Consider the following 27,346-nt stretch of genomic DNA (forward strand, 5'->3'; position numbering starts at 1 on the left):
GTACCATTTTATTTTGATTTGGTATAATTACAGTGATTTGAAAATACAATTTTGTGTATGTACAGTAAAAGAAATGTGACTTAGACCTCTTTTCAGGAAAACTCCAAGTCCAGGTAAATTCTGATTGTACACACACACACATTTCTAGCATGACAGCTTTGTGAAGAATTAACAAGTCTACTTTTCTTGTGAAGAATTGGTAAGCCTAGTAAGTCTATGAACAGATATGAGGCCTTGGGAACTCCTCTCCAAGATGGCTTGAGTCCTATTCCCACCTTGGTATCTCCATGTTGCTGAGAAGTACAATTGTTTTGGGGATATCTCCAATTAAAGCTGATTTCTTCAAGCTTTCATTAATTCACAACAAACTTAGAAACCATAGAGTTTCATGTGCCTTTTAAATATCTTTTAGTATGGTTTACACAGCTAAAAAGTGAAGCCTGTATGTCTGAATCCTAATCTGCATTTCAAGGTTTATCAGCAAGCTTTTAAGATTCTTAGAATTTCTTAGGCAATCTCAAGGAAGATATTTTCTAAGCGTTATGAAATATAAGTTTGAAAAGCATGACTTTTTTTTTTTCTGTATGAGAACATGCTTATGGATTTTACATTAAGGGAAACCAGAAAGCTCTCAACTCCACAGGGATTAATAACCATACAAAATAATAGACTGTCATGTGTATATTATTTACATGGCATAGTAGTTTCCACTGAGACTCCCATCCCAGGAAGAAAGCAGAACAAGTGCAAGTGAAATATTGTAGGAAAGAACACATGGCGACTGAAGAGTAATAATTTCTAAAGCGAGAAAGATGAAAGTTATTAATCAAATTTGCTAGTAATTCTCCCTTCCCCATCCACTCCAAACTGCACTTGTTGATAAAGTAGTAGCATGTCAGCATAGGGAAGAGGCTTTTGAATTTTATCACCTAATAGGATATAGAAATGGATTTAGAAGAAAGTTTAAAAGTGCTTAAGTGAATGCAAGTTTCTCCAATTTACAGCCTCTTCCAGCCTTTCCACATGTGGAAATTCACTTGGAAATTTCCAGAGAGAGAATTTTCACCCTCCTACACATCACCTCTGCTACAGCTCACAGTTCACAGGAATGCAAGGGACTAAATCCTTACCTGACATCAGTAACTGTAGACAGCCCCAAAAGGAGCACACCTACTTACATTTGGGACTGCAGAAACGTGTACCCACTCACCCTACTCAGTGAGACAGAGCAGGTCAGAACTATGCATATGAGAAAAATGCCTTATGAAAAAGTAGTTTGCAACCCCAGCTTGGCTGGCCATTTGAAGCAGTGGAAAAGTGCTAGGGTTGAATTCTGGCATTATGATTTGTTCACTATTATGCTATGAACTCTTAAGGCAGCCTAAGGAGGAGAATAGAGGAGAGGAGAGGCTCTCTGCTTAGTTTTCCTAGGACAGTAATAATATGAACAAAGGATGCCAACAGAAAATAATTTGCTTCAGGATTTTTGCTCATGTACGGTTTTTGTTCTAATACTAATTTTTCCACTTCATTCATTCGTAGCATATTCTCCACTGCTTATATACCAGTATCCATCCAACCCCTAAAATGCAAGCTTCAGCTACCTTTTTTTTTTTTTTTTTTTTTTTTTTTTCCCTTCTGGGAGATGAATTGACCATGTTTGTTTTTGATTACTAGTCTTTGAACTTATTTAAGTGCAGTCATCTTCTGAATATATCACTCCGTAAATATGCCACAGTAGGGTTTCATGTTTACTGTTTTCAATGACTTCCAGATCAAATTTATCCAGTTTGAAACCAAAAAGATAGTATATGTGCTTGGTTTTGGGCTGGGGTTTGTTTTGTTTTGTTTCATTTTGGGTGTGTGTGGGGGGAATGGAGACGGAAGCAAGGTTAACCAGTATTACGCTCTTGGCCATGTCTCTGGAAGTTAGGCTGGCTCATGTCTCCCCTCCATAGACAGTAACAAAGATTTTGCAACTGGGATTTCACTAACAACTTCGTTTATGACATGAAAGACAGTATAGCATATATTTTGCTCTCTCATAGTCCCGCTGGCACTCCACTGGCAAAAGGACTGAAAAGTAATGACAGACTACTCTTGCAAGTGAAACATGCATAGGAAAGTTGTAATACACATAGAGAACAGATCTGTTGACTGAGAACATGCCTTTTTCACACAGTCACTTTTCTAACTGTAACTACACTTTATACTCCAGGCATGGTTCTGTTTTTGTCTGCTGTGGCACAGCAGATATGAAGCATTTAAAACCTTTTAACAGGACCCAACCTAAGGCTAAATGACAAAACCCTGACAATATAATCCTTAAATTTACATCCCTAGCATTTCAAAAGTTTTGTGACAGAGTAAAACACCTCAGTAAATCAAAATTCTCCCACTGAAAAAAACAAAAACAAAACAACAACAACAACAAAAAAACAGCCATGACTCATCCAGTGGTAAGAGAGGCAGAAATCTCCATGAAGTGGAGATTTTGAACAACAAAAGTTTTGAACAATAAAAGTTTTAAAGATGCAATTTTAAAAATACCTCAGCTTCCCAGCTCTACTTGCCCTTGACTCTATACTGGAGGAGGAGACAATATATAGGGATTAGTTTCTGGGAAATCTCCCTGTTGATATGCGTGTGTCTTCAGTCTAGGGTGGAGACTACCCTCCCTTGAAAGTGTATTACATTTTTCTTGTAAAGTGAGGCAGTGAAATACCAAGCATCTCAGAGGAAGGCTGCATCTTCCTATAGCAAAGACTCCAAAAAGTGGTTTCTGCAGGAGAATGGAACTGGCACACAACAAGAAAGTCCCTCTATCTACTAAAATAAAAGACATTATACTTTTAAGGTCCCAGCAGCCATTTTTTTTAGCCAGTCAAAATACCACTAGCACTGCAAGCACCCAGGGTTAGTTCACATATGACAGTTACTCTTTTTCAAAGGTAATAATCCCAGAATCTAATTTTACGATTCACCCTGGAGACATGAAACAGAAATCAAACTATACATATTTTGCAATCATTTTTTGGCATGATCCATGTGGTAATTAAAAACCCTTAAATGGAAATTGCTGCCACAATTTGGAGGCTTCCTTAATCCAGCTATGGTATCTGCAGCACCTCCAGGCACCTGTCTTGTTCTCATAACACAAAATCAACAATACCATGGCTGGGTTGGAGGGGGTGTCTGAATGTGATGAGAACTTAGAAAGGAATGCCAGTATGAAAACTTGGCTGGTATTTTTTGCCTTTTGTTTTGTTTTGTTTATTTATCTAACCATTCTTTTACCAGGAAATATCACACGGACAAATGAGTTTTCTTTCACAAAGGCATCCAGGCCAAATAACACTAAACGGTTTTAACAAAAAATTAATTAAAAGAAAAATATTTAAACACTGTAATTCTAAATATGGCCTTCAGCTACATACATGCCAAGCTACAATAATTGCAATGCAATAAATCAGTGTGAGATATATACTAACAAAGTAAAAACCTCATTTTTGCCAGGGCAAGTGCAAAGCTCTCTTAAATATTTTGAAACTACTGACTTGAAATGATCAATTATCAACAGACAGCTGCAAAGGTTTTTTGTTTTGTTTTGATGTTTTCTTTTCTTTTCTTTTTAAATGAAATTTAGCTCTTCACTGCTGGAGTTGGACTTTATAACTACCTCTTTTTTTTTTTTTTCATTCTGATTTAAATAGCCCAACATGTCACTGTCTAGTTTTCAAATTCGCATCCTGTCTTATTGCCCAATTTTCTCTTCCCCATAGTACTCACGTCAAACCTTTCAATGGGAAAAGTGCACAATATCCTCCTGAACTAATTCTTCTTATCAGCTTTTATGAAGATGGAAAAATCCAAACAATGGCATATATTGTCCTATGAATACAAAAATCAGATATTTTATTTTTTTTGTACTGAATACCAAACTCTGGTTGACTATTCCAAAGAGAAAATTCATTACGCTATAATTCCTGGATATGCAGTATTCAACACAAGCCATTTTTAATGTATTACCATTCTGGGGAGGTGCTTGAGCACAGCCGGGAAAACACACATGGTAACGAGTCACGTACATCTGCTTTTCCAGAGTAGTGCACTTTTGTATACTGGTGGCACAATTCTCCACCCTGATTCTCCTACCCTCTGGAGCATACTAAAGTACAAAATAACAAATCACCCTCTACCTCACACTTTGCCCTCTGAAGGGCTGCTTTTTCATAGAGTTCATATCATTACTGAGAAATATACTCCAATTGTATAATTGCTATTTAATACTAATGCTATTAATGCTATTTAATACTCTCTGCCCTTCCACTTCTAGGGAATTTGAACACAACTAAATTCATAAAGCTTAACCTGGCTGGAGAGGGATTGTTGCCAAGTGTTGGTGACAATCAGGTTTGTAGTGACATCTACTTTTTTTATGTGCTGACACCACTCAGCTCATCTTTCAGACTCTCAGAACTTTCCTCTGTACAATGGCCTCTTCATCCAGCTCCCTCTGGTGACACTGGCCCTGGTCGCACTACTGCTCTCTGTAAGCCTGGAGGAACTTGACAAACTGCAGCAGGCTGGGGAAGCTGCAGCCACTGACCTCCCACCTCTGCAGGTGGGGTGGCTGTGAATCCCAGCATGTGCCTGGTCCTGCAGTGCGAGGTGGTTTGTGCCTGTCTTCAAAGCCTACAGCCCAGTTAGAGGAGAGAGCATTGCCCAGGGCCAACTCTTCTGCTTCTTTATCCCTTGTTTCATTGCCTAGGGCAGGCGAGGATGCTCGCTGTTGTCCACATTTCACATTACGGTGAACTGGAGCCTGGACTCGGCACAGGCACAAGCCCAGGGCGCTGTGCAACATACCCATTTGCAGAGATCTTTACCGAAGGTACAGTGGAAGTTAGAGAGTTAAACAGTTAATGTCAATAGCCTTCATGCCAAACTATTTAATGTTTGTTTTAAAACTTCAGCAATATGCGTTCCACAAAAATAAACTTCTGATATTATTCATCTGCTGAATCTGCCTCTATCTTATTTTAAGCAATGGATAATGGATAAGGCATAAAGCAAGTGACAAGCAATTTAACCTTCCTCAGTAGACAAATATTGTTTATCTAATCATGTAAATTATGAAAATAGGCCTAGAGGATTTGGCACAGGAAACTCAACACAACAGGTTGAGTAAAGCCTTAGAAGAAGATAACAAGCAGTCCACCATTAAGACAAGGGGGTGAAGGGTTGTATGACATGTGCTTGAACCACCATTGTTTATCTGAGACAGACTAAAAGAATCTTTAAAATCATTTATTGCTGTATTACTCTAATATAAAGTATAGAAATCTGAACCTGAAATTGTTTAATTTTGGCACTTGACATCTCTTTTTTTCAGTAAGGGATGTATGAATTCACCATGAACATTTTTGCAAACCTTTTGACAACACTAGTTTGAATAAAGTGTTATCGATTTCTAATCATGATCAAGAAAGTATATAAAAATGAGAGGATCAAGACATCATGGAAAGAGGAAAAATCATTTAGAATCTAATCAGTACATGGTGAATATCACATAAAAGGAATATTGGGTAAAATAGAAGGAAAGAGGGAGGAAGAGCAATTTCTGTGAGATTATAACTGAAAAGACATCCATACTATCTACATATAACTGAGCCAGCATACAGCCCTTGATTAAATGCCTAAAATAACACTGACAACACTGTACTTGTTCCTTCCACTGTCATTATGACAAACAGTCCTGGCACGAACCATGACTGTGAGGCCCACCCTCACCCCTGACCTGTCTTAAGCAAAGCTATGGTACACCTTGCAGGCACTTGACACACTTACATTCTCCACCTTATTTCCAAAATCTGCTGCCTGAACTTGTGCAGCCTTACAAAAGGGCAGCTGCAAGTTTCTCAGCTGTGTAGGCAACACTGAGTTTTGCCATCCTGTGGGTTAAGAAAGAATCAGGGCAGAAATACCTCAAGGCACTGACTGATACTCATGAGCACCAGCAGCTGGGATGCAGAGCTACCCCTGACAAAGGTCAGGCAGCTCACTCTCTTACATGGACCTAGACCATTCAATAAGGACAGAAAGCAACTCACTACCACTGTGAATTTGTTGCCTCCATAAGTCTGCTTTCCTTAAACTAGTGCCTGCATTGCTCAATACTAAAGAAATTCTGCCATCCAGTTGCTTATTATAAGTAGTGAGGCATTGAGCACTGACAGTTGAACATGTTTTGTATTAACTTTAGCCTAACGCCACCACAGAGCAAAAAGCCTCCAAGGCCTGTCCGAGACCTTCAAATACGAGAAAATCCCTTGCAGCCACATTCAGTGGGCTGGCAGGAGAAAGGGAAAGGCATGCCTTTTAGGCAGGAGCCACAGTCACCAAGCAGGGTGCAAGTGGAAGCTAGTTGTAAAGGCAATTATGTTCCTTAGCACTGCCACAAGGCCTGACAGGACAGGGAATGGCTCTGTCTTGCAGGACTGCTGCAGCAGCCTGTCTGCAACAGGTAGTCATGAAGAAACAGCCCTTGTTGCAGAGATGGACTAGCAGGTAAAATACTCTTTCCATATAGATTAGAGCTCACTGACCAGCTGTGGTGGCCAAGAAGCTGTCATAACGTTATCAGCCAGTGGCTGATACTGGGCATGTAGAGATTTGAAACCACAGGCGGCCCACTTCACTTCCTGCCAGACATTTATTTTGCAATACAACAAACGAAGACATTGCAAATGCCACATTTCATGAATCTGAGAACACAAAAGCAATTTGGCTAATACTTTCATGTTAGCAGAAGCTTGATGGTCAAATCACTTTACCTTTAAGTAGCAGTAGGACAGCAGAGGTCAGAGCAGTGAAGCTGCTGTGAAGGATTTTTTCAGTCATCCTGAGGTGATCCATGCCAAGCTGCAGACCTAGGCAGGGGTGTGATGGATTCTTCCCAAGCTTCGTCTGTTAGTCTGCAACATAAATAAAAGCAGGATGATGTGTGGAAAGCTTCTCTGGTAATCCCTATACCCATATAGAGATTTCTTACAAAATTCAAATTGGGAATTACCCATAGTTTAAGAAAATCTCACTTCTCCCATACTCATTCAGATTTTGATGTGGTACTGACTTAGAGGAAACCATTGCTGTAAACTGTTTTCACAGATGACTAAACAAAAAGGAGATTATCATCACTTCATTTGATGCTGGTAAATAAGTTTTGGAAAATAAAATGAAATAACCCTTTGTTATAGTTTGGAGACTAAGTAAAATCATATATAGTTTCACAACATATGTACTTTAAACTGTAAGATTTCATCTCCTAACCTTTTATTTCAAGAACTATTTATGTAGATATACTGTACCTTGGGCTTTTTGGTAAATGGAATAAAACAAAAAATGAAATGAACACCATGTACAAAAACCATAGTCCACACTGCCTTAACTCTGGTCCTTTACTTGCCTCCTTGCAATTTATTCCAACACTACCAACTTTTACCTGTGAAAGGCTGACACATCCAATACAGTACACTGATGGAGCTGGATGAAAAAAAAAATCCATATACTTATAGGAAAGGGGTGGCACATGAATTAAAAAAGTAATATTGTCTATTTTTCCATAGCTTGTAAATGTTTTAAGTAATCATTATATGTATTTATTTCTTTTATTAAAAGGAGCGACATTTTTGTTTTGATTTCCTTGCTCTGATCCCACTTATTACCGCTGTCTTTGAAACTCCACAGACACTGCATTTGTTTTACTGACTGGACATTTCTGAAATAGTACCACTATCAGGTAGATCAGATTGTTGGCAAAAGCTTTGGCACCAAAGAGACTCAACAAATAAATTTCATCACGCTGACCCTGTACTAAACAGCAACTTTATGTGGATAACCTCATGGGAATGGAAGTTGAGAAAGAGCTATTTCAAGGCCGCCAATAACTTAATCTCTGTTCGGTTCATAATGCAAAGCCATTTTTGTTTCCTTTGCTTACCGTGCTAAAGAGTTTTTGAAATACTGTAAACCTCATAAGGTGGGGAGGGCAGTGTGGGGGGTAGGGCTTTGCAGGAGGGAGAGGAGATCCCACTCAAATTATGCCCCATTTAAAAAAATGAAAAATAAATAAAAAGCCAAGTTTTCATCTTGGAAATTCTCAGCCTCAGTTACGTGAGTGCAAAAAGTAACTTTTATTTGAAGAACTAACACTCACTTCTTTGTTAAGAAAACTTAGGGCACAACCCAGCAGACATGAAGGCTCCTATGTTATCAGCAAACTATTTCCTGGGTATATGTTCACCCTTTCCATGCAGCTTGCTTATTTTTTCAACTCACCCCCCCCCCCCAAAAAAAAAAAAAAAAAAAGAAAGAAAAAAGGCAGTGCAAACAAACTCTCTAACGCCACTGAATGATCTGTGTTTTGCTGCAACAACTACTATATTGATGTAATGGAAATTTCATAGGTGTCCAGCCTTGCAGAAACAGGATTGGAAAGGTGCCAAGGGGAACCCTAGTGCAGCACTGCTTGTTCTTTCCAAGGTAACAGGGCTCTGTACCGTGCTGCTCGCCATCATCAGAGAACGGGCTGTAAGAGGCAGAGGCAATGTGCACAGCCCAGCAAAATAAAGCGGGTAGAGGAACGCAAACCCCTCACTCCCCTGTTAATGATTAACCTAACCCCTTACCCACAAACATGTCACCAGTTACTCTGCAAAGCTATCATTGCAAGCCTGAGCACTGTGGAGGAATGAGCTTGAACGATTATATTCTCTGCCCATTTGCCTCTCCTCCCAGTTTTGAGCCTAGATGCTGGTGTGAACTATGTGTGATGGGACTGGGAGAAGGCAGGACTCTCAGAGATACCGTGTTCCTCCAAAAGTCCAGAAAGCCAAGGATGGAGAGAGAGCAGCAGGAGAGCCTGGCAGCATGGCTCCGCTGCAGGGACACCCTCAGCAGCTTGCAGCGGCTCTTTCCCACCTGCCCTTCTGTACCCATGGGTCATCAGGCAGAGCACCCTGCAGTGCCCTGAGCCTCTCACCCCTCTGGCAGGCACATGGGGATGCAGGAGAGATGGGAGGGAAAGAGGGAGGCACAAGGTCAGATGTGAAGGGTGTAAAAAGGGAACATGAGACACTGTGGGCTGGGGAGGGCTCAGGGGAAGGGAGCCAGGTTGCTGCTGTGGGCAGCTGGGGTAAAACTTAGTCATCAGTAATGCCATAGTTTATGGGTCAAATGGTTCTGCTACTGGGTTCCTCCTGCTATTCCCCCTTAAAACAAACAAACAAACAAACAAACAAAAACAACAACAACAACAACAACAACAAAAAAAACAGTTTTGAAAGTTTTGAATGAGCAGCAGCAGTGATGGGAAAGGAAGATTATACATGAGCCTAAATCAATAGCAGATACCACATACACAAAAGTATTCCTTCCTACAATTCTGTGAGTCTCCTCAAGCAATAAGCCAGGCAAGGATACGGCAAAAACATAAATCCTGAAGAACAGAGATGCTAGGCCCTGTAATATCATGTGCAGTAGAATGGAGCAGTCTTCACTGCCTAAGGCACTGAGGTGATGCTTGAAAGTAATGCTCTCCGCACCATCCCCCCAAAATTGTGGATCTCTGCCCCCACAGCACTGTCTGGCGGCATGACCCTCTAGCTTGCAATAAGCTCCCCTCTATGCTCCTGCATGAGAATCTCCTTGTATCCTGGGAAAAACAGACAGAAACACCGCATCTGCAAGACACTGAAGTCTCTTCTGCTGACCAGATTGAGCCTGGTGGTGTAACAGAGCTGAGCTTCTGCTGAGGGGCCACTCTCAGGCGTCAGTGAGCTGCACAGACCTCTACAGCATAAAGAGTGATATTAATACAAAAAACAGGTGGTGCACAACTTTCTCAGTTGTGCTGTTTTGAATTTTTTTTTCTTTCTGAGAAAAATGACGATGACCTCTGTCCCTCTATTACTCTAACTAAATCTTTAGTACAAACTTTTGACTTCTTTTAAAATACAACGCACCTTTTCATGAAGTTGCCCTTGGAAATCAGCCGTACTGAATATTGCCGCATGTATCAAGATACAGTACAGTTTATAGGGTATGTTAGTTTCTAAAGAATTGGAAGGAGAGATGAAGTAGTCTTGTGAGAGGAAGCTTTTTTTTTTTTTTTTTTTTTTTTTTTTTTTTTTTTTAAAACTAGAGAGTCTATGGATTTCACAGATTTTACTATCAGCAGTGGCTGCCACCCATGGCATTTCTATCTCATCAAGCCAGAGCTTTAAGCACACCTTTGCATTTCACCAAGTTTTGTCCTTGAGAAAGTCAGGTGTCCATGGCTAGTTGTAGCCAGACATTTAACCAGGTACCCTATCCAAATGCATGAAAAACAAAGGGCTGTTGTGATGGGATAAATGCTTCCCTCTGCGGCCAGCATTTGCATTTTCACTCTCTTTGTCTCTCAGTTCATTGCCCTAGTAAGGTGTCTAGCAGCTGACAACAAACAGAACTCAAAATTTAAGAGAGCCTGCAAATGCCAAGTTAGCTTTACTTGCACATTTAGTGAAAGAAGAGCCTAGGCATCTTGCCATGGTAAAGTAAAGTAGCAGAACAAAACAAAAACAGAGTTTAAAAGTTTATCTGCTGGAAACCTTTTGCAACCTCGACAATGCCTTTGTATTTCAGGGCTTTTTAAGCTGTCCTTGTCAGGCTAGAAAGATCTCTGCACAGTCAAGAAAATACCCCCCTAAATTTGGTCTCACAAGACCCAGAGATATGATAAGGCTACAAATCCCAGGTTTTAAAGAAACAATGACAACAAGAGACCAAACAAGCAAAAGAACAGAAGATTGGGATCAGGAGATGAGCTATGGGGTAAAATTCCAGTAGTTTACATTTTTCAAATATCAGGAAAAACCTTCAATTGCAAGAATGATTTTCATGTTTGCTTTTTAGCCCCCCTACCTCTCTAAGAGAGCTTTTTTTTTTTTTTTTTTTTTTTTTTTTTTTTTCCCCACTTTGGCTTCTCTAGGCAAGGATTTTTCCTCTCTGCTGTTTATCCTTTCACTCAGTCCTCAGTAAAATGTCAGTAAACAATTGTCATTTGGTATCTGTAAAAGATAATGCAGGTGGAAAGGGGAATACTGAAATCCAATACCTCCCTGTAAGAAACCTACTGTATTATCAACACCAGATAAACTTCATCTTCTCTGTTAGAAACCTGACCTTGTAAATACACTTACTAGGGTAATGGTAAGGGAATACCTACCCAGCATGTTTGGGTAAGTTATCAGCAGGTTTTCCTAGCAGAAGGCTGAAGCTTTTTGGAAATTAGATAGCTGATCCAACTTTGCAGTGTCACCTTTAAGGAAGCTTTTCTCTGGATCTCAGTATGAAGCGGGTGAGTTTGCAAAGGAGTTATAATGGGTCCCGCTCTGAAGTGCTGGGTACAAAGCAGCAACAAGGTCAGTACAGTGCCTTCAGCTTGAACAAAGTAATTTGAAAAAAAAAAGTCACCTTTACGTAGCTTTCTCAGCACATCACATACTCAAGCATTCAGTTTGTCTCTTCAGCTGGAAACTGTCTTTTCTGTTTGGAAGTACATTACCATCAAAACTGCACTTCAGAGTCTAGAGCTTTGAGGTAAATATATTATTATGTGTGAATTTTGTCATGTGTGAATGTGGTTTAAAGAACAAGTTAAAGAACCACTTCCACTGATTAAGACCTGGGTAAAATTCCACTAGACCACTAGAAAGCCATATACAACCATCCTGTATTTTTGTTTGCTCATATTCTAGTAAACTTTTCAAGTAAGCTCACCACTTTTTTTTCTTTTTTTTTCTTTTTTTTTTTAAACCTGCAAATCCCTTGAAAAGAAAGGAAGTGCTCTTGGAGCAAACCTTGGCAAAATATCCTAGCTCTTGCAGTTTCTGTTCTTGAATATATGTTACTCTCACAAATGCAGTATCAATAACACTTCACAAATATCTAATGAGTGAAGTGCTGGACTAAAATCTAGCCACTTATCTAAAAAACAAACAAAAAGCAAACACACTCTTGTAAACTTGTTGAGGAAAAATTATCTTCAAAAGACTATTTTTTTTTTAAATTTACCTCAATCACATGAAAAGTCACACTGAAGTCATGAGAACTACCTGCATTAGCATGAAGAGCAAGATTTGGTCCTGAATGACTCAAATAAACTCTCTGCTGTTGACCTAAATTCTACATATAATTCAAGTTGGGCACTAATGCTGTGCTGTTAAAACAGAGGCTGTTTTACTTTGCAGATTCTACATATAATTCAAGTTGGGCACTAATGCTGTGCTGTTACAACAGAGGCTGTTTTACTTTGCAGAAATGTCTGGACCACAACAATGTAACTTCTAGACAACTTTTGCTTTTTACATGCTTTAGAACTTTTCAGGAAGACAACTGTTTAAAAACAAACAAACAAAAAAAATCTTTTTGTTCTAAGGTTTAAATTGCATTGGGGTTCAACTAATTTAAATATAGATCTTTGAGATACTTATCTTGAATATAATAAATGACCACCAGAAAATTACAGGTCTTCTGCTACAATACTACCAAGCCTGAACCGGTGTAAGATCATGATTCACAACATCCATATACAATCCCCAAAATAGCATCCTGAAATATTAAACAGCTTGAAAAAAGTTTTCATCTTATATAAATATATATATATATATATGGGTCAGATTTTAAAGAGCAGGAGTCAGTCCATTCAAAGCCTGAAAGTAAAAGACCTGTTTCGCAAAGAAGTTTGAAATGTGCCTTGGAGTTCCTCCTGGCCTATTCTACTTGCATAGACATTCTCCCTTGTACCTCTTTTCTACTTCCTGGACATGTTCCTTACATAGTATGACCATACCTTCTTTGTTTTTCTGTAGAGGCTACCTTGAGTAAATGCAAAAGATGACACATCCCAATCAGCTTTAATTTCAATGGTGTGTAATAAAATCTTTGACAGAGGAAAAGTGATAATAAATATTTATCAACCCCTGGTTTTAGTCCCACACCTTTCCCTCACCACTCGTTAAGTGCCAGCTCTGCTGGGGAGCACCTGCAAAATCTAACGAGGGTGGTGGAGACATTACTGCAGTATTGACATTTCTCTCTCATCTGTCCCTAAGACCAGAGGGAAAGTTTGTTTCAAGGAAGACTTCACCTCATTGAAAGACAACAAGGTTAGGAAGTCCTTAAACTGGACATATGTAAGTCCTCAGGGCCTAGAAGGTTGTACCCTAGGTGCTGAGGGAACTGAGCATGCCATTGCAAGGCCACTCCCAATTATCTTTGAACAGTTTTGGAGACTGGGAGAGGTTTGTGAAGATTGGAAGAGAGGAAATGTCACTTCCATCACTGAGAAGGAAGACCCAGGGAACTACATGCCAGTCAGATTCACCTCAGTCCCTGGAAATTGATGAAGAAAATCCTCCTGGAAAGTATTTCCAAACACATGAAAGACACAAAGGTGATCAAGAGTAGTTAGTGTGGACTTCAAAAGGGGAAATCATGTTTGATCAACCTCATGGACTTTTATAATGAGGTAACCAGCTTCGTGGATAAGGGGAGACCAGCGTATGTTGTCTATGTGAACTTCAAGAAAAGCCTTTGACAGTCTCCCATAACAAAGCACACAAAGTTCATTTTAGATAAGTAGACTAAAAACTGGCTGAATGGCCAGGCCCAGAGGGTTGTGATCAGTGACATAAAGTCCACCTGGAATCAAGTCACTAGTGGTATACTCCAGGGGTCGATTCTGGGGTCAGTACTGTTCAACATCTTCATTAATGACCTGAAGACTGGGACAGAGTGCACTCACAGCAAGTTCGTAGATGATATGAAATTGTGAAGAGTGACTGACACACCAGAGGGTTGTGCTGCCTTTCAAAGGAACCTTAACAGGCTGAATGAATGGGCTGAGACGAATCTTACGAAGTTCAACAGAAGGAAATATGAATTCTTGCAACTGGGAAGGAATAAACCCAGGCAACTGTATATGCTGGGGTATAAACACCTGGAAAGTAGATTTGCTGAGAGGGTCCTGGTGAGCAGGAAGCTGTCCATGCAGGCTGAGGCAACCTTGCAGCAAAGAAAGGCGAGGACATCCTGGGCTACGTGAGAAAAAGAATTGCCAGAATGTTGAGGGAGGTGATCTTTTCCTTATGATCGACACTGGTGAGGCCATATCTGGACTGCTGGACCCAATTCTGTGCTTCCCAGTATGAGAGTGATATATAGACACGGGAAAGTGTCCAGTAAGGGTCACTAGGGGGCTGAAGTATCTCTCAAATGAGGAAGGGCAGAGAGCTGTCACTGTGCAGGTTGGAGAAGAGAAGGCTCGGGGGGTATTTTATCAATGTATATACATACCTGAAGGGAAGATGCAAAGAGGATGGAGCCAGGCTCTTTTCAGAGTCCAGTGATTGGACAAGAGGCAATGGGCACAAACTGAAAAATCTGTCATATTAGTGTGTCAGGTACTAGCATTGTTAACTCATTGGACCCAGGGTTGCCTTTCCCTCCATCTTCCCTTCATCAAATCTTAACTTTTCCCCCTCTGTCAAAATCCCCATTAGCAATTTCACAAATTTGTGGTACAATACTATGGTTTCATATTTATTTGTAGTTACCCAGTACTCTGAACTGCTGAAGGCAACATTCAGAGTATGTGTGTGCATGTGTTCAAGCACTGCTATTTAAAAGAAACCAGCTTCCACTTCTCCATGAAAGGATAAGTTCCCACTGAATTCAAAATGACCCTGCAGGTGAGCAGCATTAAAAAACAACCAGAGAAACAAGCGAAGAGGCTACTTTTATAGCTGGATTTCTTCAGACAGCTTTTTAAGAGATCCCAGAGGCAAAGCAACAGAATAAAATATATGCAGCCAGAGGCAGATAATGCATATCTGTTGATAAAACAGCATTGCAGGACAAAGATTTAAAACTTCCTTCAAAATACCAAATAGTTAAAAGCCCTTAGTAAGAGCTAAAATAAATTAAAAAAAAAAATCCTAATTATAAAGGCCTTAGGCAACACTTAGTATTTTTTGCTTTTCAGCAGTCTTCTTTATAAGGTATCAGTTCTGAGGTATCCTGTCCTCAAGAAGTAATATGTTAAATATTTGCGCCATTTCCTGAATTTTTTACATACCAAGCAATCCACTACTTTTAGATGAAGATCACCATGTATTTTGCACATTGTGTCTTTTGATACACATTCGTCTGGAAGTCAGACAAAATTCTACTAAAAATATATATTAATATTATTATAACTATTCTCATGTACTTAGAAAAAGTAAAAACAAAAGCAAGCACGCACATCCCCCCCCCCCCAAAAAAAAAAAAAAAGCAGTTATGGCATATTTCAGTGGTTACATATTTCAATGTCACAGTACAGATTATGAAGCAAAATCCAGTGCAAGCCATAGAAGCTAATAACAACCATAACCAGTAACAAAAATGTAAATATATTTTAAGAGAACCTAAAGAAATGATGATGTGAATGATCTCATATTGCATTGGTCTTCTTCAGTAATAAAGTCAGGAAATAAATGTAGTTCAGTATTTCAACAGCGGGTGGTAAGCAGGATGCAAACAGAAGCATCTACAGTCAGCTGTGGGGTTACAATACTGAAGAAGTACAGTCATTAGTTTCAGTTTGATACATGTGTTTTTCCCTGATCTGTTGTAGAAACATCATGTAATGGTGAATATGTAAGGCTGAAAATCTGTTTTGATGAATTTGGCTATAACATTGGTGTTAGAATACATTCACAGAGACAAATCTATCTGCAGCAGCCCAACCAGACCCATGGCTTTGTTACTTCTTGTAAGGACAGTATGGCTAGTCATGACAAAGTTCAAATATTCCTTTTCCTCCTAATAATCCATGTAGACTTGCATACCTTAATACCCAGAAATACCACCTGATGAAAGGGACTACCACAAGAGAGACCTTTTGGTACTTTTAATCATAGAATCATAGAACATCCCGAGTTGAAAGGGACCTATAAGGATCATCAAGTCCAACTCCTGCCACTGCACAGGTCTACCCAAAAGTTTAGACCATGTGACTAAGCACACAGTCGATTGCTTTTTAAATTCAGACAGGCTTGGTGAAGTGACTACTTCACTGGGGAGCCTGTTCCAGTGTGCAACCACTCTCTTGGTGAAGAACCTCTTCTTGATGTCCAGCCTAAACTTCCCTGCCTCAGCTTAACCCCATTCCTGCGGGTCCTGTCACTGGTGTTTACAGAGAATAGGTCACCTGCCTCTCCACTCCCCCTCGCGAAGAAGTTGTAGACCGTGATGAGGTCCCCCTTCAGCCTCCTCTTCTCCAAGCTGAACAGGCCCACTGACCTCAGCCTCCCCTCATGTCTTCCCCTTTAGGCCCTTCACCATCTTCATCGCCCTCTTCTGGACACTCTCCAACAGTTTAATGTCCTTTTTGTACTGTGGTGCCCAGAACTGCACAGAGTACTAGGTGACTCTTGGTATTGCAGAACTTGTTTGTCTGAACAGGCAGAGTTTCTGGATTCAAAACAGTGCTATGTAGGTTGCTTTCAGTCTTAGAACACCCTTTTCCCATACTATTAGCATAAGACGTTACAGGTTGGCAATCTGGAAAAATGGATCTGGTGACAAATATTTCAGCGTAACAAGTTTTAAAGGAAAAAAATGGAGCAAATTCACTGAAGCTGAAAAACACTGTGAGAACATACTAGTTATCATTAGATTTTCTTCAAAAAAACAGCCTTGGAGTCCCAGCGTGAATCTGCGATCCAAAGCGGTGCAAGGATCAAGGACAGACAATGGTTCGCAGGTGGTTACAATACTCACCAGGGATATGAGACCTGGCTTCAGAGCTCCTTTACAAATAGTTGCTCACATCTCACATAAGGCTCTTTAAATAGGACCATCATGGAGGCACTTGCTCTCACTGCAGCTGCCTCACTTTGCATAAAAAAATTAGGTGCTGTGGATGAGCTAACACTGGTGGATGAGCTCCCATAGCTGCAAAGAGGAGCCTGGGAGTGACCCACCCTGGAATAGCCCTCATGAGACTGCTGGAAGATAGCACAGAGCTGGATATGTGCCCTGAGCACAGGGGTGTTGGCTGGTCTGCGTGTTTGTGCTAGTGCACAAGTACACCCACACTCTCTCTGCAAGATGGAAAACTTTGGAAGTTGTTTTTCCCCCACCACTATACAATGGGAACATTTTTGATTACATGAAAGTTTTCCCAGAACAGAAAACATATTTTCTACCCAGTTCTCAAAGTTACCACTCCGATGGATAAAACCAGTAGAGCTAAAACTTTTTCCTCATAGCTAAAACAATTTTTGCTGAAATGTATTATTTGTACAAACAGCTCTTACTTCTATGACTAGCCTCAATACAATCTGTGGTACTACATTCCTAAGTAAGAAGTTTTTATGTGTGATGGCCAGAGGAATGGGGACCAATGTGTATATTTTGTATGCGCAGCCAGAACCTTGCAACAATCATGTCTTGCAAATAAAACTGATCAAGCATTATTACCTCAATGTTGGTAATTTGTGAATGAAGTTAATAGAAACTCACTTCCACTTCACTGAATATTCCTTACTTTGTAAAGAATTGCCCTGAATTTCTTTCCAGCTTGTTTCTAATCACCCTCACTCATAAAAAATAAATAGTAAATCCTCATTGCTCACTGCTGCTGCTATTACATCAGAAAATGTATATGCTAACTGTTTATATGGTTCAGCAGTGAGGAATACTGAAAAAACTCCTTGCAAGGAGTGATTTTGTGTTGGCAGAAAAATTGACAAGATGACCTAATAGGTCTTTTCCATCTCTAATTTCCCTGAGTCTACTACTCCTGTGGGGAAAAATAACTTGTCAGCAAACTTTTCATAGAAAAAAATATCACAGTTAAAATAGTTACAGAAAATAGCCCACCAACAACTTGATCTAAGATATGTATATATTTATTCTTGACAGTTTTTTAACCCTAACAGAGAAAAACATCTTCCCATATTTTGTACAGCAGTCAAAAATCTCAAATAGCAGTGGAAACCAAATGAGAAAGTTACTAAGCATTTATCAAATACACAGGAAATTTAAGAGATTCCATCAAGACTTTGTTCATTTACCCACACAATATAATTTTTATGCCTTCCTAGAAAATAGATATATATTGTAGAAATATGACAGTTAAAAAATAAAGAAAAAATGTTTGCTGTTTGCAATTCTCATATGCACCATCTTTTTTAGGCTAAGGATAACTTAGCATCACCAACAATAATTCTTACTTTTCCTCAGTTCATACCAATTTTAAAAGGCAAAACAGCCAAACAGCAGCAGATATCTGAAATATTGTCTTCAATTCAGACAAATATTTAACCAGGAATTTGCATTCAAAAATGTAGAATGCCCACAAAATGTCTTCCAAAGCTGGGACCTGCCACTAACATCGCTATCACCAAAAGTTACATTCAATTTTTCACTTTGTTCCTGATGTGAGGTCAATGAAGATAAGAACAACAAATACACAGCTGAGAACCTACTAAGCATGCTTCATTTGTTATGCACAGAAATTAGAGAGGCAGGGCAGAGGAAATTTGATGATAATTAGGAAGATACATCGTTTCTGTTTTAACAAAGCATTTACTGTATTGAAAAAAACAATCTTACATACTTTGACTCTACCAGTGAAAAAAAATGCTTCACAGCTTAATTCCTACAAAACACTAAAAACTAGTAAGTTTTTGATTTAATTTAAAATAACACTGATATTCTCACATGCTTTGTTTTCAAATTTCCACGTACAATTGGCTGAAATAGGAGAAGTCTTAAAACAGCTACAGTATGGTAGTACTCAAAATCTAAAAGACTTCTACTTCTAAAAGACTGGATACCTGATCAGAAGTATCCAGAGCTATCATGTATATAGAATATAAAAAGTAAATATGTAAATTATAACACTGAAAAAATTGGCACTGAGTTTTCTTGCATACTACCACACGTGGGAGATAATAGGACAAAACTCTCCACTGGTGAGGAAGAATAAAAAAAATAAAATAAAAAATGGAGCTTTGAGATACTGTAGTTTGAAACACAATCCCTGATTCTTCTTAGGAAAACCTGGATAGAGATCTACACTAAATTCTGGAACCACATCTGATTTATGGAGCACAGAATTACATTCAACACTGCCCACAATGACAACAATCCTTGGACATCATTACTAGCGAAATGAAATTCCTTTAGGCTAAAGGTATCTTCAGGGAAGTACATGTTGACTGCTCTTACAGTTTTCCAGCTTGTTACCCTTCTACATTCTCACCTCCACCAGGCTTTTCCATCCCACTCTCCTGTCTCCACTACACCTAACTACCACTACAAGGAGGTAACGAGGCTGTGCAGGGACAAAATTAGGAAGGCCAAAGCTCATCTGGCTACTGTCATTAAATATAACAAAAAATCTTTTTACAAATACATCAATGCAAAACGGAGGACTAAGGAGAATCTCCATCCTTTACTGGATGCGGGGGGAAACCTTGTTACAAAAGATGAGGATAAGGCAGAGGTGCCTAATGCCTTCTTTGCCTCTGTCTTTAGCAGCAATACCGGTTGTTCTCTGGATACCCAGTACCCTGAGCTGGTGGAAGGGGATGGGGAGCAGAATGTGGCCCTCACTATCCATGAAGAAATGGTTGGTGACCTGGTACGGCACTTGGATATGCGCAAGTCGATGGGGCCGGATGGGATCCACCTGAAGATACTGAGAGAACTGGCGGAGGAACTGGCCAAGCCACTTACCATCATTTATCAACAGTCCTGGCTATCAGGGGAGGTCCCAGTTGACTGGCAGCTAGCAAACGTGATGCCCATCTACAAGAAGGGCCAGAGGGCAGACCCGGGGAACTACAGGCCTGTCAGTTTGACCTCAGTGCCAGGGAAGCTCATGGAGCAGATAATCTTGAGAGTCATCACGCGACACTTGCAGGGCAAGCAGGCGATCAGGCCCAGTCAGCATGGGTTTATGAAAGGCAGGTCCTGCTTGACAAACCTGATCTCCTTCTATGACAAAGTGATGCGCTTGGTGGATGAGGGAAAGGCTGTAGATGTGGTCTACCTTGACTTCAGCAAGGCTTTTGACACCATTTCCCACAGCATTCTCCTCAAGAAACTGGCTGCTCTTGGCTTGGACTGGTGCACGCTTCGTTGGGTTAGAAACTGGCTGGATAGCCGGGCCCAAAGAGTCGTGGTAAATGGAGTCAAATCCAGTTGGAGGCCGGTTACTAGTGGCGTTCCCCAGGGCTCGATGCTGGGGCTGGTTCTTTAATATCTTCATCGACGATCTGGACGAGGGCATTGAGTGCACCCTCAGTAAGTTTGCAGATGACACCAAGCTAGGTGCGTGTGTCAATCTGCTCAAGGGTAGGAAGGATCTGCAGGAGGATCTGGATAGGCTGCACTGGTGGACTGAGGTCAACTGTATGAAGTTCAATAAGGCCAAGTGCCGGGTCCTGCACCTGGGGCCCAATAGCCCCAAGCAGAGCTACAGGCTGGGAGATGAGTGGTTGGAGAGCTGCCAGGCAGAGAAGGACCTGGGAGTGATGGTGGATAGTCGGCAGAATATGAGCCAGCAGTGTGCTCAGGTGGCCAAGAAGGCCAACAGCATCCTGGCTTGCATAAGAAACAGTGTGACCAGCAGGGCTAGGGAAGTGATTGTCCCCCCGTACTTGTCTCTGGTGAGGCCGCACCTCGAGTACTGTGTTCAGTTTTGGGCCCCTTGCTACAAGAAGGACATGGAGGTGCTTGAGCGAGTCCAGAGAAGGGCTGTGAAGCTGGTGAGGGGCCTGGAGAACAAGTCCTACGAGGAGCAGCTGAGGGAGCTGGGCTTGTTCAGCCTGGAGAAAAGGAGGCTCAGGGGTGACATTATTGCTCTCTACAGGTACCTTAAAGGAGGCTGTAGCGAGGTGGGGGTTGGTCTGTTCTCCCACCTGCCTGGTGACAGGACGAGGGGGAATGGGCTTAAGTTGCACCAGGGGAGTTTTAGGTTGGATGTTAGGAAGAACTTCTTTACCAAAAGGGTTGTTAGGCATTGGAACAGGCTGCCCAGGGAAGTGGTGGAGTCACCATCCCTGGAAGTCTTTAAAAGACATTTAGATATAGAGCTTAGGGATATGGTTTAGTGGGGACTGTTAGTGTTAGGTCAGAGGTTGGACTCGATGATCTTGAGGTCTCTTCCAACCTAGAAATTCTGTGATTCTGAGATTCTGTGAAATCTCTTTTTCTGTATGGCAGCAAAAGCTATGGTGTCTGTCTTGGTCCAACCTAATTATGGCCTTAATTGTCTATTATACATGTAATCTCAACTCCATTCAAGTTAAATTCGCCAAGATCCCACATATGCAAGCTATCTCATCCTGTGAACTTGTGAAGTACTGTTATGTCAGTAATGGTCTGACAAGTGGATATTTCTCCTGCATTTAAGTGTTTTTTGTTTTGTTTTGTTTTGTTTTGTTTTGTTTTTCCTGCTGTTTATTTTTTTTCTTGCTTGTTTTCTTTTGTTTTGTTGTTGTGTTTTACCATTTTATAGCTTCAATCTAGATTCTAACCAACTGAATACACACAGAAGATAATGAAATATGGTACTGTCTGCAAATGTGATTCATTTCCCACAAATGGTTATCAGAGAGCCATATTTCATGACTACGAGATCCTATCTGTGTTTATCCCATAACTGGGGAATTACCATTGCAGTATATCAAAGATAAAGTAGTCACGAACAGCTTATAAAAAAGTACGTTAGTTACAGGAATCTATTATAGAAACTAGTATATTCCATTATGTACCTGACAGGTAAGTTTCTTGGTTTTCAGTTGGGTATGATTACAATGACTAGCATGTCAAATTAAATTTGAGTTCACAGTAATATACGAGCATTTACAGTCACAATCACCAACATAGCTTCTAACTCTGAGATGATATGAGATGGACTCTCCGTAACTACCTCAGTAACATTCACTTGCATACATTCGGAAGTAAAATTTGGTCTGTGCTGTGTTCTGTAAGGTTTCAGAGGAGTCATTATGTGTAGAATATACTAAACTATCAGGCAGTTTGTTCTGTAAAAATCCCTTTTGTTTTTACACATGCAGTAATTTCTACAAAAGTATATCCCTTTGAAAGGGTAATCATCCTGGGTATTACACTATTATTTTTGGCATATTATTTTTGTTTTAATGTAAATTATAGCGAAAGCATTATGCATTTTTTCCTGCCTAAATCAGTCGTGTCTGCTACACTTACATAGATCCAAAACTATTGACAGAGGGTGGGTGGAGGAGAGAGAGAGAAAGGGATGACTTGTTTAAAAAATAAAATTAAATTCCAGCATCATTATCATTTTCCTTTCCCTCCCTTGCCTCTCCCTCTCCCTCAACTTAAAACATCCCCTGCCCGCCCCTCAAAAAAAAAAAAAAAAAAAAAATTACATACATCTGCAGATGCAAACAGGTGTTGCATATTGTTTAAGAAAAAAAGATAAGCGTAAACTTCAGCCTAGACCTGGAACTGAATTAGCTTTAAATTATACTTCTGGAAACGCAACATGTGGTTGGAAACACACCAGGTCTACATCTAAAGGGAGAGAGGCTGCCCCATCCAGGCCTGCATGTACCTCCACAATTCCTGAAGGCAAAGGTAGGAACACAATGGCTGATCTTGTTTATGCCTTCAAAACAGCATCAAGTAAAGAGATGAAGGCCCAGTTGGAGGATAGGTGAAGGAGAGAATTCTCCAAAGAGCTGCTGTAGTGTTTGGGATTCTCATGTAAGGTAGGGAATGCCCCACAGAGTGTCAAAGGTATGTAAAACTAGGCAATATTAAGACAAAATTGTTTTCCTCCTCCACATGCAACTCAGGGATTTTCTTAATTGGCAGACTTCCCTTTTCCAGTAGAAAGTTAAGTTCCTTAATGTGGATTGGATATCTTTGATCTCATATCTCCACAGAGGAAAAAATAAATAAGTAAATAACAACAGACAACAGCATTAGATGGCGGAATGGGGAAAACAGGTAGTCTTTCTTCTGTAAAACACACAAAAAGCCAAACCTCACATTACCTTCAATACTAGCCAAATATACAAAAGCATGTAGAAAAGAGTAAAAAATAATTCATATATTTAAAGCAGTAAGACGTCCAAAAATATATGGGAGCTGTTAATAAAGTATATTATTGCTCAGATATGAGTAACAGGACTTTTGTGATTGTAGTACATTGGACTTCACTGGTTGTAGGCCTTATACCTCGTTATAGTTACAGACTTTTATACTTCCACTGTTGGGAATTAAATATTAAATTATTTTGCACCAGTTAGTATCCCAGAATTATAATATTTTTTTCCACCCTGTCAGAACCTCATGAGGAATTACTTAAATCAGGCCATGAAGACACCACCAGTTAAAAATGTTAAGAATAGATTTGCTGTTACACTGGAAGATTTATTTATTTTTCTTCTAGTGCCTTATTGGTCATTTGGGGCAGAGTGGCTGGAAAGCTGTGCAAAGGAAAAGGATCTGGGGATGTTGGTTGATGCTCTCCTGAACATGAGCTGGCAGTCTGCCCAGGTGAACAAGGCCAATGGCATCCTGGCTTGTATCAGGAATAGTGTAGCCATCAGGGCCAGGGAGGTGATTGTTCCCCTCTACTCTGCTCTGGTGAGGCTGCACCTTGAGTACTGTGTTCAGCTGTGGACCCCTCAGTACAAGAAGGGTGTGGAGGCCCTGCAGTGTATCCAGAGAAGGGCTAGGAAGCTGGTGAAGGGCCTGGAACAAAAGTGCTATGAGGAGTTGGGATTGTTCAGTCTGGAGAAGAGGAGGCTCATTATTGCTCCTGGCAACTACCTGAAAGGAAGGTGTGGGAAGATGACGGTTGGCCTCTTCTTACAGGTAACTAGAGATAAAACAAGAGGGAATGGTTGCAAGTTGCCCTAGGGGGGAGTTCAGGTCAGAAATTAGGAGACATTTCTTCTCAGAAAGAGTAGTCAGGCATTGGAACAGGTTTCCCGGGGAGGTGGTAACATCACTTTCAAGGAAAGGTTGGATGTGGTGCTTAGGGACATAGTTTACTGGGTGGTATTTGTAGTAGGGTGATGGTTGGACCAGATGATCTTGAAGGTCTTTTCCAACCTTAATGATTCTATATGTCACTATCTGGTGACTGACTTTTGTGATAAATCTATGTATGGGAGTCCTAGACCAGGCATTGCAGGACATTGCATAGGAACATTGTCTGCTATGCACACAGGAGAAAATTCTTCTTGTCACACAATGTTCATACATCAATTTCTACACTATTCTAGAGATAGTCAGGGTACCATGTCTCCCCATATCCACCAGCAGTAAATTGGCTTATGAATTAGTGATGTCCAAAGCTATGTTCACCCATTTGTTGAATAACTTCATGTTACAGAAAGTCATTTTTAACAAGGCAGTCTCTGACATCATCTAGCTTCTTCAAATGTGGAAAATAAAACAAGCGTGCATTTTGCATTCTGGTGATTTCAAGATGGGACAATCTACAAAAATGTTGCAGCAGCCTGTGCACGCATGTGTTGGGAGTGGTAGGCCAACTCTTTATTTTCTTCTTGAAACACTACCTTTTGTCCATAGCCAGTATTGTTTCAGGAGTGATTTTAATATGTTAAAGATGGTCTTGCAACAAATGTTCTGCCACTTTTTAATTATTTGCACTGGGTTTCAAAGCAGTCATGATGCAATTTACAAGAAAAGAAAACTTCTATAACCATTTGAGAAAGTTTTATCTGTTGCATCATGGACATTTGGAAGTTCATCTGTACAAGCTTGTATTTTTTGTTTGTTTGTTTTCCCAAGAAATAATATAATAAAGAAGAAAATTAAAAGGTAAATTTGATTTTGACATTCACAACAGAATGTCAAAATGAAAATCAACCAAAAACCCAAAGAAGAAAACAAAAGGTGAAAAAGCTATAAGGTATCAACCAGGTGAAAGTCTGCGCTATTTGCGGAAGAGTGACTTGTGCTGTGCTGATAGATGTAATCATTGCATAACACAGGTTGATTAATATCACAGCATGGCTGACTCAGGGCACATGTCTATCAGCTTATCAGAAACCTAATATGCAATGTTGCTTTTCCAATAAAGGAAAAAGAGCCAAATAAGCATGTGACTTAAGGCATGCAGAAGTTAAATACAATGTGATGTGGCACAGTTTAAAAAAAAAATAATGCAAAGAAGCAAGTTAGTAACTAAGAGGAAAAAGAATAAAATGAGCAGATGAGATAAAAGGGCCCTGTGAAGAGAAGGGAGGATATCATCTGTCCCCATGGGGAGAATGCAATGCACAAGCTACAGGCAGGGAGGCAGGTGTCTGCAATGAGGTGGCCATTGACAGGGAAGTCAGAGAGAGGGCTCCAACCTTCATGCTCAGTCCTGGCTCTTTTGCTCTTACCTGCTGAGGGATTTTCGGATTCACAAGCTAGCTGTAAATTCCCTGCTAGCTCCCATGCCTCTGTCCCTGAGAAAGTTCAACAACTTTTCCTCTCAGGTTAATTTTTGTGAACATTTCCACCTTCTTCAGCTCTGCTTCATCTTCTGGACTATTGGAGCAGCTAAAATTGCTTCGGAGCACATTTCTTATCTCTGAACCATTTATTTACTGTATTTGCAATCTCTACCCTCTAGATCACAGCACGTGGACTTTTTCCTAGTTCACAGGTCAGAGTCTCTTCCCTAACTGAGAAGATTTATTTTGCATGAACTGCAATGCTATTACAGAGAAATTCTAGGTGCCAATGGCGCCAATAGTTAGCACAATGACACTGTAGTACATTGAAACCAAAGGCTTGTAATTAAAACCCACAATCTAGCTGAAAGGAAAGTAAGTTTGGAAAAATAATCTGACTGTCTATTGAGAGGCAGGAGCAAGATCTCTTTTTAGCCAGTTGGCATAGGTGGAACCATAATCTACATTTTTAAATTTATACTAAATACTAATATGACTACTTTAAGGTATATACAGGGCAGGACCACTATTCTGACAGTGGAGAGTTAAGAGAGATATCAAACAGTTGGACTTGATTATCTTAGATGTCTTTTCCAGCCTAAATGTTACTATGATTTTCAAAGCTCACTGGCTAATGGCCACTACTACCATTGTTTCTGGGAGGAGATGGAGGGAAGAAATAAAATCACACTATACAAGGTGCTAGCTAAGGAAGACAGACCACAAAACTAAAGCTGGGAAATCTAGAGAGGATACAAGAACAAGAGTTGAATAAGTTATTTACTGAGAAATAAAGTCAAATAAACATAATAGTTTCATCTGGAAGTCTGGAACTATTTATTTATTTATTTATTTATTTATTGGTTGGTTGGGTGCAGTTCATAAAACCAAAGATTGAAAGCTGCCTTTTTATCCATTGGTCTACATTGGCCTGATAATCTGAAGATGCTTAAATCTTCAAAGCTTCCCCCTTCCTTAAAATGCAAGAATTTACAAATTGCAAGAAAAAAAAGCCTTATTAATGAAGTAAAATAGTTATTGAAATTGAAATGATTAGAATGAATGGGCAAATATTACACTGCAGAAGTTTCTGGTTATGATTAATAAATGATATATGTTTTGTTCATGACATACAAGCATGAAGTTTTTCATCAACAAATGTTAAAATTATTTAAAATTACTCAAAATACCCCTAAAATATCTTTGTTGACTTTGAGCCTTACACAAAACCTCAGAATTAAAAGTGAATGTAATATGTATTAAAGGAGCTGAAAGTGATTCAAATCGAGGGGGTTTTACAGTATTCAGAAAGAGTAGTTAGGGCAACACCCAAATCTTCTGGACTACAGTATAGAACTTTTAAATGGTTTTCTGTTTGTTTTACATTTGAGAGTTTATCGTATATCTTATAATACTGATTCAAAGAAATAAGTGATTCAGTATTTCTTCACAAACTTCACAAAACTTCAAGCATTAATGTTTGGCTTGCTGCTCCATCTTCCACTTTTATGTGGCAGCTATGTTCCAGGTTGTTATGAACAAATACGTTATATTTGACTGAAAATCCTCATAATAAATAAATATACTGGAATAGGATACTGCCCTGTTTTCAAGCCAAGAGGCTAACTTTTATATATTCAGAATTGTGCCTATGATAGCTGTATTAAACAATAGCGATATTTTATTCTGAGTTGTGCTGTATTAAAAGGGCTTCTTAAAATATGTTTTGCCTTCTTTGATGATTGTTTTCTTGCAAAGATAATTCAAACCAG

The 27,346-nt window shown here is 39.8% G+C and overlaps 1 protein-coding gene across 2 annotated transcripts in view; it reads right to left on the reverse strand.

The window, feature by feature from the left end:
- The window catches only part of LOC311431843 (uncharacterized protein), a 305,675-nt gene that overhangs the window by 93,672 nt on the left and 184,657 nt on the right, over nucleotides 1-27,346 (reverse strand). The window contains exons 5-6 of one of the 2 annotated variants that reach the window (XM_084509773.1): nucleotides 6,837-6,977; nucleotides 3,790-3,891 (exon numbers count right to left, since the gene is read on the reverse strand). The gene's annotated coding sequence lies outside the window, so the exon portion shown is untranslated. The remainder of the gene's footprint in view (nucleotides 1-3,789; nucleotides 3,892-6,836; nucleotides 6,978-27,346) is intronic. The other variant, XM_084509774.1, reaches the window with a different exon arrangement.

Source organism: Aythya ferina, assembly GCF_964211825.1.
Source record: "Aythya ferina genome assembly, chromosome: 2".
In the NCBI taxonomy this organism is placed as follows: Eukaryota; Metazoa; Chordata; class Aves; order Anseriformes; family Anatidae; genus Aythya; species Aythya ferina.